The sequence below is a fragment of the Eumetopias jubatus genome, unplaced genomic scaffold (genome assembly GCF_037043125.1).
Source record: "Eumetopias jubatus isolate StellerSeaLion01/CBP00866 unplaced genomic scaffold, mEumJub1_p1.0 scaffold_3, whole genome shotgun sequence".
Taxonomy (NCBI): Eukaryota; Metazoa; Chordata; class Mammalia; order Carnivora; family Otariidae; genus Eumetopias; species Eumetopias jubatus.
The window spans coordinates 101,225,878-101,237,214 of NW_028274809.1; positions in this window are offsets into that span (position 1 = coordinate 101,225,878).

Consider the following 11,337-nt stretch of genomic DNA (forward strand, 5'->3'; position numbering starts at 1 on the left):
AGTTCCTGCCTGGTTTTTTGCAAAAACCAGAATGGTTTTCGTTCTCTCCCTCCCTCCTCTCCCCTCCCTTCTCATCATTCTTTCCTTCCTTATGCATTCATTTATTTGCTCATTCATTCTCTCAGTGAGAATTTTACTGAGCACCTACCATCTGCAGAACACTGCTGTGCAGGGGTGGGATGGGGTGAGATGGGTAGCAACAGGAGAGTGATCATCATTCAAGAATGATGACCTTGCTGGGCGCCTGGGTGGCTCAGTCGGTTAAGCGTCTGCCTTCAGTTCAGGTCATGATCCCAGGGTCCTGGGATCGAGTCCCGCATCAGGCTCCTCATTCAGAGGGAGTCTGCTTCACCCTCTAACCCTCCCCCCTGCTCGTGATCTCTCTGTCTCTCACTCTATTTGTCAAATAAGCAAATAAAATCTTAAAAAAAAAAAAAGAATGATGACCTTGCTAAAGAGCTTATAGTCCAGTTGGAGGGACAAGACTAAAAAATAGAAAGCACCCAAGCGGCCATGTAAGATATCTATTTAGGTGGTATAGACAAGGAGTATAGACAAGAAGAAGTTGCCAAAATCAAGTCACCATGGCCACAGCATTTAGGAAGCCTGTCCAAAGATAAAGAGACAAAGCATAACCTTAAAAGACAGGTAAGATTTGAACTGATAAGAGATCTGGGTGGAAAATGGAGGTGGAACCCTCCCAGGGGTGACTGGGGCACAGTGAAGAGACTGGTCTGTAGATCAAAGAGATCTGTGCAGGGCTGGTGTAGACAGTAAGTTGCATGTACCACCTTTCCTATCAAACCTTCAGTCCCTGCAAATATTGATCACACTATGCCCTTCAGTTTCTTTTTTTTTAAAGATTTTATTTATTTATTTATTTATTTATTTAAGAGAGAGACAGAGTGCACACGAGTGGGGGGCGGGGAGGGTAGGGGGCAGAGGGAGAGGGAGAAGCAGGCTCCCCGCTCAGCGTGGAGCCAATGTGGGGCTTGATCCCAGGACCCCAAGATCATAACCTGAGCTAAAGTCAGATGTTTAATCACCTGAACCACCCAGGTGCCCCTCCAATTTTCTTTATGCACCGCTTTTGGACCTTCTGGAGATATTATAGTAGGCCTTGCCCTGTAGATCCAGCCCCCAGCTCCTCAGTCTTCCAGTGTGTTTACTGAGTGATCGCTTCAAAAGGAAGATGCTTGGCACTAGAGCAGGCATTTTTTGGGGTGTGGGGAAAGGATCCCCGTCCTTTCAAGCAAGAACAAGTGCCCTGCAGTCGTGGGCCAGGGGGTGGGTGAGGCTGAGTACACAAGCTCCCGCTGTTCTGAGAGGCTGGGCCACCGTGACCCGAGGGCTCCTTCTCATTTCCAGCTCTAGCTCCCGAGATGCTCACCGCTGAAGGGGTGGGGGAAGAACCCTCCGGCTTCAGCCCCTGAAGCTATCCAGACAGCCCTACTCCGTGACCAATGAGGAAGCGCCCGCCAGGCCCATTAGCCCAGAAGCAGCAGCAACACGTTTGAGTCAAGAGGGTCAGCCAGCCCCTGAAAGCCCTCGCCTGGCCCTCTCAGAGACTGTGGCTGGGGCCTTAATTACCTTCCCTCTGAGGAGCTCGGCCCGGCTGGGTCTTTACAGAGCTGTGGATCTATAGCTGTGCCTGGTCTGCTTTCTCCAGAGCCCAAGTGCCCCATAAGGTCCCCAGCTGCCAAAGACAGCTCTCTCAACCAGAAAAGCCAGGTGATCGTGCGTCAAGCTGGGGATCCCCCACTGAGCCAGCCTCGTTCCCACCAGTGCCAGCCAGTCTTCTAGCATGCAAGGTGGCGCTGGTTAATTATTCATCCATGAAGCAAGTATTTATTGAGTGCCTACTGTGCGCAAGGTAAGGGGGAAATCCTGCCAAAAGCAGAAACATTCTGCTCCTTGCTGGTTGAGTAAGCCTCTACAGATTACCTTTCCACCCTCCTCTTTTGCTTCCCTGATAACATCCACCAACAGGGACCTGCCTCACCCAAGCCACTTACGCTCCAGGGCTGGGGTGACACATGTGACAAGTGATAATCTCAGATGGCCCTTGCATTATCCTGCTTTCTCTGAGTGACTTTTCCCCCTTAGGAAGCTGTATGTTCTTCAAGCAAAGATCCTGCCATTTGGTCTCCTCATCTCCACAGGGCTAGCCCTGGGACGCAACACTCAACACGCATTTATGAGATGGAGCAGAATGAGACAGGGGAGCCCAGTGCTGGGTGGTTTTTTTTTTCCCCCTGGGCAGCACAGCAAGCTGCTAGGAGCTCCAGAGGCCACCAGGGGCTTCTTATTTGTTTTTTCCTTGCAGGCTTGTGCTTCTCTTGTGCTGTTAATAAAGTTTCCACGTCCTGAAAACACACCTATTGATCGAGGAGGGAAGCAGGATTTTGAGAACATAAGGATTTCCCCTAAAGGGAGACTCAGCCCTTTTTCAGGCAGATGTAGAACTTAGCCCTGGAGCAGGGCCCACTACCACTACACCATTAATGGGCAGCTACTCCAGGTTAGGCCCTGAAGATACAGACAAGGCAGGGAATCCAGTACAGTACCATAGTTCTCCTGGGACCTCAGCCATCTCTGTGCACCCTTGGAGCACCTGGATATATCTTCTGGTTTCATCACCCTCCCTTTGGTACCGTCTTCTGGATCCCTAGCCAGCACTTTTTTTTCCCCTTTGGGACCCTGTGTCCATTTGATGAGATATGAGCAGACTGGGGTATAGAAGACAATAAGTCCAGGGGCGCCTGGGTGGCTCAGTCGTTAAGCGTCTGCCTTCAGCTCAGGTCATGATCCCAGGGTCCTGGGATCGAGCCCTGCATTGGGCTCCCTGCTCTGTGGGAAGCCTGCCTCTCCCTCTCCCACTCCCCCTGCTTGTGTTCCCTCTCTTGCTGTGTCTCTGTCAAATAAATAAATAAAATCTTAAAAAAAAAAAAAAAGAATACAGTGAGTCCAGCTAAGATCCCATCTAGGCAGTGCACAAATATCCTGTAGTTCTCTCAAAACCCAATCCTACCAGTGTCTACTTCTTGAGCACGAAGTCCAGGCCTTCCCCAGGGCTCCCCTGGCAGGCGGGCCTCTGTCCGTGGTGCTAATGGCTGTGGCTGCCAGACTTCCTTTGGCAGGAAGGAATCGGGTTTCAGAAATCCAAGAACTAACTCATGTTCTCAGGCTTTAATGTGAGGCCACAGCTCTTTGTGGAAACATTGGACACTCTACATATGCCCTCCCTCTCCCAGCCTCACCCCTGCACAAGAGATTTCCCCTGCTGGCTGGGCCAGAGGTTGGGGGCCTCAGAAGAACTGTTCTTCCCTCTCTGCCTCTCACCTTTCCTCTCTCTTGGCTTCTTGCTCTGTGTTGTACCCACCCTGACACACACACACACACACACACACACACACACACACACACAAACACACACCATGAAACTGAGCTATAATGAGGCAACCACTAACCCTCTCCAACAGCCACTCCTCCTCCCAGTCAGGAAAGAGAGAAATCAAGCACAAGGCTAAAAGTGCCACTGTGACACCAAAAGGGTTTCCTTCAGACTCCAGTGCTTTTTGTTTCCCGGCATCATAAAGCGTGCAAAGGAGCGCATGGTGATGGAGATTCTGTTAGGGAGGGCTGCAGCTCTGGGAGAAGATGACACCCTGCAGGCCTGATTGGAGATCATCAGGAACTAGAGAAGTCCTCCAGCCCCCAAACAAAGGGTCCAGCCTCTCTCAGAGTCACTCTCAGGGACAAGACTGCAATTCCCAAAGGGTTTTCTACATGCTCATTCTGGAAAGAAAAAAAAAAGTATTGCTAAATAAAATTGGTTTGAACAACTCTTGGCCAAAAAATTTGCATGTGTGTGTTTGTTTTGCTGATATATTTTCCAGAACCTTTATGAGGCCAGTAGTCATTGTTCTATTTTTCACTGAAATATTAGGCCAGATTTTATGTATTAACTGGAGCATGGATTCTAGAACATTTTTGCTTGAGTTCCAATTTGGCTCTGCTGTTGACTAGCTGTCTTGCCTTGAGCAAGGTCCTTAGCCTCTCTGTGCCACTGTCTCTTCCTCTGTGAAATGGGGATAATAGGAGTGCCTACCTCAGAGGGTCGCTGTGAAAATTCAATGAGTTAACACATTGAGAGCTCTTAGGAGACTGCCTGGCATGGAGTAAGCCCTACTGTTGCCTGACATTATTATTCGCAGGTGCACTAATATTTGTGAAACCCAATCTGGGAAATGCTGGATTATGGCATTGTCTCCTGAAGGCTCCCACAGAAATGCCACACAGCCTTTGCACAAGCTGTTTCAGTTTTTTCACGTTTCACATTCCTCTTACTACTTCAAACTCCTAGTGAATTCCTTTTAGCCTTCAAAACCCAATTCAGCAGTCTCCTCTTAGGAGTAGACTTCTGTGAATCTCTGAAGCAGAAGGTAGTAGCTCCAAAATCTTGGGGCGGGGGCGCCTGGGTGGCTCAGCCGTTAAGCGTCTGCCTTCAGCTCAGGTCATGATCCCAGGGTCCTGGGATGGAGCCCCTCATTGGGGCTCCCTGCTTGGCAGGAAGCTTGCTTCTCCCTCTTCCACTCCCCTTGCTTGTGTTCCCTCTCTCTCTGTGTCTTTCTCTGTCAAATAAATAAAATCTTTAAAAATAAATAAAATAAAATCTTGGGGCAACATCTTGGCTTGTCATCATCTTTGATTAGGGAATTTGCCACAGTCAATTGCAATCATTACTTTATATATGCCTCTCTCCCCCAATATGCTATGAGCTCTTTGAGAGCAAGAATTAGAGTAAAAAAAACATAAAACAAAAAAACAAAAAACCAGAGTCTATTTATCCCTAGCACCCCAGTGCATAGCATAACACCTGGGACACCCATGGCGCTCATCAAGGGCATAATTAATGAACTAATTCACTGTGCATGCTAGCATGTTGCCAGGGAGAGTGACTCACGAAGTCCTCTACCATTCACTAGCATGATGAGATGCAAAGCATGAATGGCTCATGCCTCCTCCCTCCACATACCAGCTGTGTGACCTTGAGCAAGTCCCTTCTCTTCCCTGAACCTATTCCTCATCTTAAAAGGTTAGCAAAGCTCCTTACGTCTTGGGTTTCGAGGGAGGATTAGAGGTAAATTGGTCAACTTTGCCCATTCTCCTCTCCTCCACACACACACACATGCGCACACATATGTGTGTGGAAAGCAGGATCAAGGGATATGCATGAGGAGATGTGGGGAGGGGAGGATATGGTAACAGTCCAATTTCAAGTGCCTTGATAGCTGCCCCTTAAGCAGACCTAACCTGACTGGTCTGCTGACTTCATGCAAGATTCTGGAGCATACATTGAGAGGAGAGAACCTTCTAAAAGCTTGTGCCTCACAAAAATGAGGGTCAGAATTCACAATGCCATGGGCTGGACCTTCACTTTTGCTAAGTGAAATCATTCAGACAAAGACAAATTTCATCTGATTTCACTTAGGTGTGGAATCTAAAAAACAAAAATGAACAAACAAACAAAATGAGAAACAGACTCTTAAATACTGAGAACTAACTAGTAGTTGCCAGAGGGTAAGTGGGTGAGGGGACGGGAAAAATAGGTGAAAGGGATTAAGAGGTACAAATTTCCAGTTGTAAAATAAATAAGTCACAGGGATGAAAAATACAGCATAGGGAATATGGTCAATAATACCGTAATAATGTTGTGTGGTAACAGATGGTGACTACACTTATCATGGCGAGCACTGCATAATGTATAGAACTGTCAAATCAATCTGCTGGGCACCTAAAACTATATAACATTGTATGGCAATTATACTTCAATTAAAAAAAGGTCAGGGCAAGGAATTAATGCCACCAGAGGAAGCTCCCCTCCCTGCCACTGTCCTTCCTCCTGCAAGTCCAGGCCCTACTAAGAGTCTACGGTCAACTCTCTCTCCTGGTCTCAGATTCCCCCTCTGTTAGATGATGCAATCACTCAAGTCCTGTTTTAACTCAGAGATGGGAGAAGTTGCCTAGTGGAGTGAGTATCTCCCTGGACAGGCCCTGGGAGGCAGACCAGGAGCAGGGACATTCTCTCTGGGCCATAGCTCCTGTCCCCCAGTCACTCAGCCAGTCCCCAAGTCACGGGGTAGAGATGCCTCCCCTGCTCTTCCCTCCTCTTCCTTCAGGGAGAGCAAAAATGGAATCATACCTCTAGGCTGGTGTTCACTGGCCCCTCCCAGGAGAAGGGGTTCCCCCAGAGGCTCGTGAAGTTCACTCACAAGGTCCTGTGGCCAGAAAGGGGGGACTGGGGAGGACAGCTGAAAACAATGTTTCAAATGGAGTTGGGCATGGTGGTCTCCCCCACCCCAGCTGCCAACACTGCTCTCCAAGCTCTCAGCTCCAACCCACCCCAACCCAGGCCTCACACTTTCTTGTCCTCTAAGACCCCAAATAATCCCATTCAGCCTCTGTGCCATACAACAGAGTCATTCTCTGAGAGTGAGCATAGCTCCCTGAAAATGCCAATACCCTAGGGGAGAGTAATCTATTGTGTTACTCACACTTTAGTCTGAATTAGTATGAATGAAGAAACACCTGTGCAGCCTGAGAGCTGGGTATCAGGGATGGGTAAAGGCAGGCCAGAGGAGAGCAGCATGTGAGGTGGAAGAGAATGGATCCTGGCGCCAGTGCTGGGTTTAGATTCTGGCCTCTTACCGCGGGGTGACGCCCTCTCCAAGCAGAACTTCCTCCCCGTCAATTCTGTGTCACAGCAGCACTTCACAGTGTGAAGAGGAGCAGACGAGATCATGTATTCAAAATGCCTGGCAAGTAATGAGCACCAGGGCATTTAGTTCGCTCTCCCCTGCCCTTCTCCCAGTGAGAGAAGTGACACGAAGCGGGGGACGGGGTGGAGGTAGGAGCCAGGCTGAGGCCATGTGCCGTCACGCTGGGAGATTTCTTTTTCATCAGCACTGGCCTGGTGGTTTCGGGGGGAAGGAGGTAGATGTAGGGTGCCTGCTGCCCATGAGGCTCCCTCTCCAGCAGGGGGAGGGAAGGCGGACTAGCCTACCTCTCGCCCTTGGTCCCTTGCTTGCCCTCCACCTGGAAACCCTCGGCCTGGCCCTTCTCAGCCACCAGTCGGCCAAGTTATTCCGCCTGCCAAGAGGCGGAGTCAGCTGGCTGAGTGTGGCCTATGTTGACACAAACACGGGAAGGGTCTGTGGGAAACACGGGTGGCCACGGCTTCTGTCTCCAGGAGGAACAGCGAGTGAGCTTCAGGGCCAGGCGTCCCCATGACACCACGGATGTGTGGGGAATACAAGCAGGCCCAGGCCTGGGGCCACCAGCACCAGAGCAAGGGAGAGCCAGCCCTCAGGGCTTACAGGGGCTGAGCTTGGCACAGGAGTCGTTCCAGTTGACTGTGTCCTCCAATGGGACCCTCGGTCCTCATGCCTATCTGAGTCCCAGCGTGGAGAAAGGGGAAGGTGTCTCTGCTGTGTGCCCGCTGTCTGCCCAGGCTTCATTTGTGTCCATGAACTTATTCCATTAAAATCCCTGCCAAACAGGCACCCAGGGGGTGGTAAAGGCTGCCTTCCAATCTGAGACTGTTAAGGGGATCTGAGAATTTTGACAGGGAAGGAACACATCCTTATTATCACTCTACTAGAAATGTAGCATTTTCTTCCATTGGGAAGGTAAACAAGGAACCACAGGTAGAGGTAGCAGACTTGTGACTTTGTCACCAAGAAGAATGACAGACATTCTCATGGCATAGAGCAGAAATTACAGATATGATGACACGGGCTCGCAGGACACATAGACCCTCCTCAGTCTAGTTAACGGAATGCATTAATAGAAAAGCACACCCAGCATCACATCATAAACTGGTGCTTTACCATAATTTGATCATTTAAAAAAATTTGTCTCCTTTTTAACTTGTGCATTTTATTTTATGCTAGGAAAGAATCTTTCAGAGGAGGGCTCCATGGCCTCACCAGGCTGCAAAAGGGGTCGTTAGGACAAAAAGGGATAGGAACCTGGCCTCAGGAGCCAGGAATTTCTGATCTTGGCTTGCACCGGGCTATGTGAACTTGAGCCCATAACTTAACTCCTCTGTGCCCCAGGTGCCTATCTATAAGATGGGGATAATACTAGTATTTGTGACATATCATGCTTGGAGGGTTCAATGTGATAAAAGTCTTGGCATACTACCTGCTATACAGTGAGGTGCCCTGATATCAAGAGAGTCTATCACCCTGATTCATCATCCTTCCCGGGCAGAGGGAGCCTGCCCAGTCCATCTGTAACAAGTAGGATTCCACCAGGGAAACAGAACCAATGGGACATATATATTAAGGAATTTATTGCAAAGAATTGGCTTAAGTGACTATGGAGGCAGCTAGGCAAATCCAAAATTTATAGAGTAGGCCACCAGGAAGGGCAGGCTGGAACTTTCTGGCACGGGGGCTGAAGCTGCTGCCTGTCCACAGTGGAATTTCTTTTTTTTTTTTTTAAGATTTTTAATTATTTATTTGTCAGAGAGAGAGAGAGAGCAAGCACAAGCAGGGGGAGCGGCAGGCAGAGGGAGAAGCAGGCTCCCCGAAGAACAAGGAGCCCAATGAGGAACTCGGTCCCAGGACCCTGAGCCAAAGGCAGATGCTTAACCGACTGAGCCACCCAGGCGCGCCCACAGTGGGATTTCTTCTCAAGGAAGCCTTGGCTCTGCTCTTGCAGTCTTTTCAACTGATTGAATCAGGCCCACCCAGATTATGGAGGTAATCTCTATTTCGAGTCAACTGATAAGAGACACTAATCACATTACCCAATACTTTCACAGCAACCCTAGATTAGTGTCTGATGAACTGGGAATGGTAGCCTCCCCAAGTTGACACACGACACTGACCATTACACCACCCAAGGAGAAGACAGGGAGGTCCTGGAGAGGTTCACGTGGAGGGAGGGGACTTGGTGGGGGGGTAAGTGTGGACCCACTCCATTAACTCACCAGGACTCCATGAGGCTTTTCATCTGGACGCTGCTCCCCTTGCCTTTTTTGTGGGGGACATCCAGGACCCTCCAGCGTGCCCACAGAAAGTGTGGGGGGCCCTGAGAGGTCCCACAAAGCATTTACAGGATGCGAACTTGGGGCTTGGGCCAGGCCTCACCCCAGACACCAGCATGGACCAGACATAGTTTTGAGGGCCACCGCCTGGAGGGGATCATAGACAGGTAGGGGCAAGAGCCCCTGAGAAGTACACGTCAGGTGCAGCATTCACCCAGAGAGATAAGAACCTCCTCAGGGCAGAATCTGGGAAAGGGGTCTCCTGGGCTGGTGTGACCCACTCTGGACCGGAATCTTGATTCTAACTGCCGGGGAGACTTTACTCTCGGCCCCATAGCCAGGGGCTTTATAAAGAAGCAAAGTGTATTTTAAGCCTCCCTGATCCAACCTCTCTGCTGAGAATCGTAGATGAGCTCCTGACCGGGCACGTTTCTGCTTCCACCTTCCTTCAGGGAAGGGCAGTGGGGAGCCCTGAGTCTTTCATCAGTTATTCCTTGAACTGTGGCAGATGCAGGTGGGGCCACGGCCCCTGTCTCTCTGAGGACGGTGCCTCTAGACATCCTTGTCCCCATGGTGCGGTGTCCTATGCACACTGAAGCAAGGGTCACTTCCTGCTGGGGGTCCAAACTGGAAAGAGACCCAGAGGTGTTCGGCCCCTTGGCTCTTTCCGTGTGGACGCCCCCTGGTGGCAATGGGCGGTCATTACCATCCAGTCCCCTGCTCAGGTTCATCTAGGTTAGGCTGCTGAAGCAGGAAGGCCGGGTTGCTTCTGTCTGGGGAGGCCAGGGAAGGGTTCTCAGAGAAAGGGGGACAGCTGATATGGGATTTAGAAAGCAGAGGATAAGAAAATAAGGGCTTTCGGGGCCACATACAAACACGGGGGGCATTAACGAGAGGGGATCTTGAACCCCACAGCCTGGTAAAATTTGGGCAGGCCAAGAGGGGAGGGGGGTTACTTCCAGTCAGTAGAAAAAAAGTAGGAAAGAGGAGAGGCATGAGAGAGGCTGTCGGCAAGGCTGAAAGCGGGAACCAACCTTTGCCAGATCCTGGGTCAATCTGGGCCCTCATTAATTTGGAAACTGGAGAGTCAGATCCTCTAAAGATAGTGGAAATTTTTGTTCTAAAGAACCCCTGTCAAGTCCCTTCTTGTGTGACTCATAAAGTGGCCTTCCGGCAGAAACAAACAGCTCACCAGTAACAGGAGGGCTCCTGGGACCAGAAGGGAACCAGGCAAGGAACCACCTCCCACATCAAGCACAGGCCCAGTCCCAGCGATGAGCAGGCCTCCTCCCCACTAGCTTTATCACCTAGAGAAGAACCAGAGAGTTTAAACGCCACACCTTTCTACAAAGTTATGACAAAGTTTGAAGGCGAGAAGGGGAGCAGGGTGCAAGGCATGCATACAGCCCCTGGTCACCTGTTTTCTCATGTAATCCTCATACCAACTCCTCCAGAAATATGTTATTAGCCCCATTTTACAGATGAGGAAGCTGAAGCTTGGAGAGGTTAAGCAACTTCCCTAAAGTCACCCTGCAATTAGGTAGCACAAGTGGTATTTGAACCCAGTTCTACGTGTAGCCTTCACATCCTTTTTGCTGCCTTCCACAAAGCTTTGAATATTAGAAGCAGGTTTGCGAAGGCCATCATAGTCCACTCTTACAAGCCCCCTGGAGGGTGGACGGCACGGCCCTCAGGGCTATGACCCTTAGTATCACGAGCTCCACTTGACACATGGTAAGACTGGGGCCTCAGAAAGAGTCAGATCCCAGCACAGCTGTCACCAGCCGGGGGACCCTGGACAAGAGACCTCTGTGAGCCTCAGTTTCATCATCTGGACCATGAGACTAAGAGTATGCCACCTCTGTGCATGCGGACCACCCTTCCAACTTCCAGCACCTGCATCTCCGTGCCCAAGGTGCGGAAATCGCTGAGTGACTGCCAAACCCACTCTGCCCCTTTACCCGGGAGGAGAGAAGAAGCCTGGAATCGGAGCAGCCCGAAGCCAGCAGACGGGGGTAGCTGGTGTATAAGCACTCCTTCTAGAGGGACAACTCCGAGACACATGTGACCCACCTCTCCCAGCTCAGCCCCATCTGCTTCTCCACTCTCCCGTCCCTGGTGTCTCCTAGCCCCACCTCCCAAATGAACCTGGCACTTGAGCTCTGGTCTCAGGCTCTGCTCCCTTGCAGGTAGGAGCGCAACACGAGATCGCACATGCGCGTTCACGGCTTGCTGCTTGCTGCGTGGTGAAGGGAACATTAAATACTTTAAGATCAAGA